An 8256-nucleotide genomic window follows, 5' to 3' on the forward strand; every position below is an offset into this window, starting at 1 on the left:
ATCTTCTCTATCAATATATATTTTAAATTTGAAAATATTGTGTTTGTACTCATCCCCCCCTTCTACAAACTGTTTCTCTTCTTGTAAACCCTTACGGGACCAACATCGTTCGATGAACAAAGGAGTTTTGCAGGTTACTTTATAAATTAACAAAAACACGTGTGCACTTGTATTTATTTTCTGTACGTACATGTTTTGTTGTGAGTAATCAACCAGAAATACAAATATGTATATAATTATGTAGATAAATTGTCAAAAAAAAAACTCTTATACAAATCTATGATAAGAACAAAAGAACAATTAATCAGATCAATAAATCTTACTTGAATTTGTCAATTCTTCGTAAAATCAAAGTGAGATTGAGGCTCGCATGATAGTTATGTTCTAAGACAAAAATACGTTGATAGTATTGACGTTGTCCTAGAGGACAACAATCTAATGCAAGTTAAACTTGAATCTAGCGAATCAAACGATGCTTTGGTGATAAATTTGAGTGAAAAAAGAGAGAAACTTATAAATAATTTGCGGTATCTCTTCCCAGAAGAGATGCCACACATATATACATATGCGTTCTCAACGACCATAACTGCCAGGGTGAACAAAGAATTGTGCAACCGGATGCGCGGCTCTCAAGCCGTGGGAACACCCATGTAAATCACTGTTTTCGAACCAACATTCTAGTGAGTTAGGCGACGTGGTTGCTCGCTCAAGTCTCTATGGAAACAATACAATCTCATTGTTAGATCAAGAGACCCCAATTATGTATAAATAAGAGAGACCGGCCGTGAACACCTACATACCTGTCCAAGTCCTTAAATGATTCATTTAAAGCCCGATTATCAGTCCTTATTAAGTGGGTTTAATTTCCATGAGGGTCCTATATGGGACAACGTTGCTTACATTAAGCCAAGTTCCAACCTGTTCCGCATCAATATAACAAAATAGCTCTACTAGGACCTATATGTGTCATAATAGAATAATTAACGAGACTTTTAAGTTTATATGGCAAAAAACAAGCATTCTATCTAAAGACATTACAATATATTATTAGAACGATGTTATGTGATGTAACAAGTTATGACACTAATCTGACAGTGTTGTATGGAACTTGTTCGAGGATAATCTCAATTCATGTTAACGATTTAAGCAGAAATCGTGAACTATAAACACAGAGAAGTTGTAATGCTTTGTACATTAAAGTCGAGAATAAATGCACCTTCAAAAGTTAATAGTTACTGAAAATAGTGAGCAATTATTGGCTGGTTACAAAAATGGTATGTGCCCGAAAGTCGTGAAGGTGATTTACCTTCCGAATCCAAATATGACCTTCTGAAATCTCTGAAGTGAATGCATTTTGAACTAATTCAAAAAGTGATTTACATTCTAAATCCAAGTCTTACCTTTTTCGATTGAAGGCTTGCCTTCTGGAGTTAAGGCTTTTTTAAGTATCAAGATTTAGAATATAAATCATCTAACTTTCTAAACCATACTTAGACTTCACATTTTCGGGAAACATGTAGCTTTTTTATCATTGTTTTGAAACAACACTCGGTGCATATGTTTAAGTTTTTAGGACCACAACTAGGGGCTTTAGCCCTAGAACCCTACAAGAAGGAATGGTCCCATCAGACCCTGCCATATGGAGACCCTAGGTTCTAGCTACCTTATATGAGTGTGCACTCTACACCTCCTAACCCATATTACGGCTTATTAATCAACTGTTTCATTCTCTTGTCTATTTAAGTACACAAAATGGTCAGATGATTCACTAAAGTGACCACCTAATAGTTCCTTTTGCGTACATGCTTTGATGCGGATTGGATCCAAGAGTTATCAGGCTCTTTCATGGATTAATGATAGAAAGGAACATTGCCCAGACATCAAGACAAATCGCCCATGGGTTTGACCCAACTACTTGGCCAAAAAATTTCATCCAGACCCCTAAATGAATCTGACTTTCATTTATTTTAGTTAAAATAAACAGTTCGTGTGATATCAATGTTTTCATATTTTCATGTCTCTATTTATGCAAAAACCAGTTATGCTTAATTTTTGGTTTATGAATTTCGTATTTTTTTTGCCACCTACAAAAATTAGATCCGTCATAGTTATGCCAAAAGTGGTCATTGCATGGGGTGATCCTCCGTGTCCTAGTTCGGCCTCTTTATACGTCAATTATAGTCTCGATATGTTATAGTTGCATTGGGTGATCCTCCCATGTCAAGAATTGTTTGGCGTGTTTCGTGAATCGACACAAAGTCCACAAGCAACTACACTTCAACTATAGTGATTGAGATCTTAAACTTGTTTTCTTGAAGCTACAACATGGCTCATAAATGATATCAAATAGAGAAATTTATCTGATATTTGGGGTATTTCAAGTCTTATTAAAGTAAGTAATGTCAGTTTTCTATTGTAGATTTTTGTTGTTGAGATGGTTAATTGCTTATCAAACCGACTTTTGCATTATTGCTTCAATGGTTTTGCTATATCTTCACATATGTGCCTCCAAAAGTTCAATTTGATCATATCTGTACTGTTGTCGCATCTGCGTGATGCGATGAGATTGGTTTATCGCATCCTTATGATGCGATAAGATAATGTTATCGCACCTGCTTGATGCGAGGAGTTGGTTATCGCACCAGTGTGGTGCGAGGAAAATGTTTATTGCATCCTTGTGGTGCGACATCTCAGATTTATCGCGTATATAAGATGCGACAAGTTGGTTTATCGCATCAGTTGGATGCGACAAAGTGGGGATGTTGACTAATTTAACCCCCCAAAAAGTTTAAATTACAAAAATATCCTATAAAAAATCATATTTCAAAAAATGCCCCCTATTTAGCACTACAGATTGCATGGTGCATGGGGGGTTCTTTTTTTGCAAAAAAAATATTTTCAAATCTGATGATGTGACCCATTCGATATGACGACCGTTGATGGTTTAACACCGGTTGGTATTTAATACGTAAGAGGTCCCTAACATATTTTAATATGTTTTAATATAAATAAACATATATATATATATATATATATATATAAATGAATATATTTATTTATTTATTATTATATTTTAGATATAATATATAATTAATAAATATATTATATAATCTTTCACATAATTTATTTAAAAAATAGTTTTAAATTATAGTGACTAATTTTTAATTACAAATATTACATTGAACAATCAATAATGTGTATTTTTTTTAACAAAATTTTATTTTGTTAAATATTTCATTATTACACAAATGTTTTATATTTAAATTTCGTTAATCAACATTATAAGAAAAAAAAAACCACATTTTATAAAATCTCTCTCAATAAATAACTCATATTAATTTTATAAAAACAAGGTTTATAAAATCAATTCTTTTAAGATTTAATTTTAAAATTAATCCATCTAAATTGAGATTAAATTTATATACACGTAGAATTTTGATGGCGATTTTGCCTTGGCTTGGATTTCATCTTCAAACATTTAACGGTACACATTCTAATGCAATATTTGACTTTTGTTTTTGGGTATGGATCTCGATGTAATGCGGCATAGTTTCTGAGACAACAACTTTCATGGATTATTTGATCGAACAAGGTTCTTGATTTGATTCTCAATATGCAATAAATATGCACATCAATTAGAATTGTTAATTCATTAAACGTTTTATGTGTGTGTATATGTGTGTGTATATCTGAAACCACTGAATCAATAGTACACCTCTATATTAAAGGATACTAAGGGATTGTTTGGCAATTGCTGAATGACTTGGTGCAGAATAATTAAGTGGTCAAAATGATTAAGAGACTCTTATGATATAGTGCAAAATGAAATATAAAAATTTGGTAATTGTTTACAATGAAATTATGACGTTGAATAGTTAAGGGAGACCTAGAATACAAAATCATTTATAGGGTTTTAGAACCTTTAAGAGGCAGATTGCTATTCTGCCAAAGAAGATTCACTTCTTAACGATTCAGAGGCTGCATCTTAATGAAATTATTAAGAGGTAAACAAACAACCCCTAACTCTCAACTTAAGAATGAGAGGAGATAAGATACAAATCCGAAAGTGAGTGAAATCCAAAAGCTTGAACGAATAAATTCGTTTCTAATGCTAGGTTCGGATGTCAATACTATTTGTCAGATTTCATAGATGTTGTATATCAGATATAACAATTACAAGACAAATATTAAGAATTTTTATTCCAAGCATTGAATCAGATACTATTTGTATTATTTACAAATTCGATGGTTGAAACCAGCAGAAACCACCCCTATATATATACATGATTAAGTTCTTTTGAACAATGTTTTGAGCATGCTATGTGTTTATAAGATTTTATGCATTCCAAATGTTTTAGTGTTTTCAATGTTCACTCATGTATGATGATGTGTATGTATGTGTGAAGGGTCACGGGTCGAAATGCCAAATAGCATCAGGTAAATTACCACATAATTGCATAGATATACTACGAATATCACAAGGGTGAGTCTGTATTCAGTTCAATGAGTTGATGCAATTATGACACTGACAAAAACCATAATACAACTATTATATGATCTATTTTCATTTCAAATTCCTACTAGTCCCATCTTCGAATTTTGTATTTTTGTGTTGAGGTTTTATTTATCATCATCTAAGATTCAAATTTCATTACTTCAGATTCATCTTATCTCCTCACATTCAGTGGTTTCAGATTAATCTGTAGATCCTGTAATGAAGCAACAATCAAGAAATACTTCATAGGGTTAGAGTTCAGATAGACATGAAGATCGGTTTTATTGAATGATCTCTATTCATATGATTGAATTACAACGGAGGGAGAAATGGACGTACAAAGCTCTCTCAAAAATTCACTGTGTTTGAACACTCTCAGAAGTCTCTCAAATTCTCAAATGATAAAACTAGCCCAAGACCTCTATCTATAGAAGTATAGATCCAAATTTCAAGTAATAGGCCCAAGCCCATTCACCACCCAAAAGCCCAAAATGACTTTACAATTGACTTTAGAGATGACCAAATAAGTCCGGCCCGGCCCGGGATTGATTGGGACCGGTTTGGGACCGTCGATTAAGGGATGGTTATGGTTTTCATTGAAAAACAAGGCCCGGCCCGACCTAGGATCGGCCCAATTTCTTTCTAAGAAATGTATTTTTATATGTATTTTTAAATGTATTTCTAACTTTCCAAGTGTATTTGATTGAAAATTAAATGACAAATTTACAATAAAAACATATTTTTTAAGTGTATTTGATTGAAAACCAATTATAAAAATACAATAAAATGTAATTTTTAAGTGTATTTGATTGAAAACCAATTATAAAAATACAATAAAATGTAATTTTTAAGTGTATTTGATTGAAAACCAATTATAAAACTACAATAAAACGTAATTTTTAAGTGTATTTGATTGAAAATCAATTATAAAACTACAATAAAACGTATTTTTAAGTGTATTTAATTGACCTAATTAGATATTTTAAAGTGTATTAGAATAACATTAAAGTATTTTTTAAAATTTATCAAAAATAAATTTAAAAAAATATTAAAAAAATATTCTTATTAATATAGGACTGGTTTGGGCCTAGCCAGGGCCTGAAACCGGTTATCGTAACCAGTTACAAGTACCCTTAATCGTGCCTTAATATTTTTGACAAAATCGGGACCGAAACCGATTACATCAGGACCGGTTCAAATTGTTACTGTTTGGACCCAAAACCTATTTGGGCCCTGCCCGACCCGACCCAAAACTGGTTTTTGGCCATCTCTAATTGACTTTATAAAACGTTAATTTAAATGGAGCTTTTATACCCAACACAATCCAAATAAAATAATTACATTATCTCTTTTTATCATGTAAATAAAACATTTCCTTACAAAGATATTAAGAAATATAACTAAGTGGACATTTACCAATGCTATCTGGATAAAATTCTCAATTATATCATCGGGTAATATTCTCGGTCATTGGAATAGCCCGATAAATGCTAACCGAATAAGAGTCACCACCCTCACGTACTGTTTAAAATTCTCAGTCAGCAAAATGACACAAAAATTTTGTTGATAAAAAAGTGCAGAAATATGATGAAGTTCGACTTAATTCTTATTTAGCATAAAGATTAACTCTTTTATCAATTAATGTAACAACTTTTTAATTCTTCATGTTTTTTACCCATTTACCTGATAAGCATAATATGTTCACCAATGAAGGAAAAAAAAATACATCGTACATTAAATATGAATTAAACCAAACTTTATTGTATTTTATATATTGTTCTTAATTATAAAACAAATTAATATATTAGTTACGACATTACAACAAAATTTTATTTATAGGACACCACTAATAAATAAACATCCTAATAGACAACTTTATAAGACATAATTTATAAGACCAAAAAATAAAACATTCTATCTAAAGTCGTTGTAATAAGTTTATAAGACGCTTTTTGGGCATTGTAACAAAATAAGCTTGTTTTTTTTATAGAACACTATTTGAAAAAGTATCCTATAAAAATATTGATAGAATACTATATGAATTTTTTTTATTAACATGGATATCCAATCTGCTATGCAAGCCGACATTTTCTCAAAAGTGTTTTATAAAATAGCTAACGTGACGTTTTGTATCAAAAGTATACTAAAAACTTGATAAGACTTTCAAAATATCTTATAAACTTATTACAACCGTCTTTAAATAAGACGTGTATCCCAACAAAATAACATGTCAGTCATGGGGAAGGCAAGAAGTATAAGGGGACATGGGGACGATTTAAAGACTAATATATGTATTATTATTCTTATTTTATATGTTAAAGATTAATGGAATCAAATTATGGTCATAACTTATTTGTTAATGAAGATTCAATGTATCCAACATTGAATTTTATCATGTAATGATGATGTTTAAGATATATATATATATATATATATATATATATATATATAGAGGGATGTTATTCTACACATTTTGTCATTCCTACACCCTATACAACCCTCATCTCAACCATTCAATTTTTAATCAATTAATTATTTCTTAATATAAAGTATTAATCATAATTAATAAACTCTATTCATATTCCATAAATATTCAAATCATAATAAATGAACTCCAATCATTTCTATAAATATCTCAATTAATTGGGTTGCAAAGGTTGTACAAATGCACAAGGTTGTGAAAGAAATATACCCTATATATATATATATATATATATATATATGGGTTGGTTCAAATATTAACCAAGATTATTGTGTTAAATTTGTTAACCAATTTTGACCATTGATTCTTACAATAAACGGTTGTGATTAATCATGATAATTTTTTTTTTTTAAATTTACAATTTCAAAAAACATATGTGAACAAAGGGGAAAAGGGTATTTAGGTAATTTTTTTTTATGTAACTCTCATATCATTAATTGAGAGTTACAAAATCAAAAAATCTCATTATTTTATTTTTATTAATTTATTTTTGTTAATGTAAGAACCATATGAACACACACACACACACATATGAACCATTGTGTCAAATACAAACAAAAATTGACATATATATGAACTTGGACTGTATAATATTTATGAACACAATATGAATATAATAAAGATAGTTGCTACATGAAAGTAAATAAATAAAAAAACAGGTATGAACACAATATGAACAGTTTGTGAACAATAGTTCCTTCATTATGAACATATTCAGAAGCAAGCCAATGTTGAGATATGCAACTAGTGTACATATGAACACAATATGAACACTTGTGAACAATTCTTTAACAGTTACGTATGAATTCGAATTCCGATTGTAGTCATAGACGATTTTAACCTTTTCATTTTCATTGTTGTCGATCTGTTTTCCAATAGGTTTATCCATATTACTTGGACGATATCGAAATCTTTACAATCGGAAATTCCTTAACAATTACAAAATCAATATCATTACGGATAGAATAAATCGAAATTACAAAACATGAACACGTATAAAAAATATCAATATTACATATCAATTATTGAGATTTTTAGATTTGTAACTCCTAATTTATGATTTGGGAGTTACATAAATGACAAATTACTTAATTACCTTTGTCATTAATATATGAGTTATATGTGAACCTAAAAAAAGATGGAATATGATTGGTTGAGCTTGGTTAACAAAGTTAACACAAAAATCTTGGTTAGTATTTGAACCAAGCCCTCTCTCTTTCTCTCTCTCTCTCTCTCTCTCTCTCTATATATATATATATATATATATATATATATAGGG

Source organism: Cynara cardunculus (assembly GCF_001531365.2).
Source record: "Cynara cardunculus var. scolymus isolate 2C chromosome LG 14, CcrdV1, whole genome shotgun sequence".
In the NCBI taxonomy this organism is placed as follows: domain Eukaryota; kingdom Viridiplantae; phylum Streptophyta; class Magnoliopsida; order Asterales; family Asteraceae; genus Cynara; species Cynara cardunculus.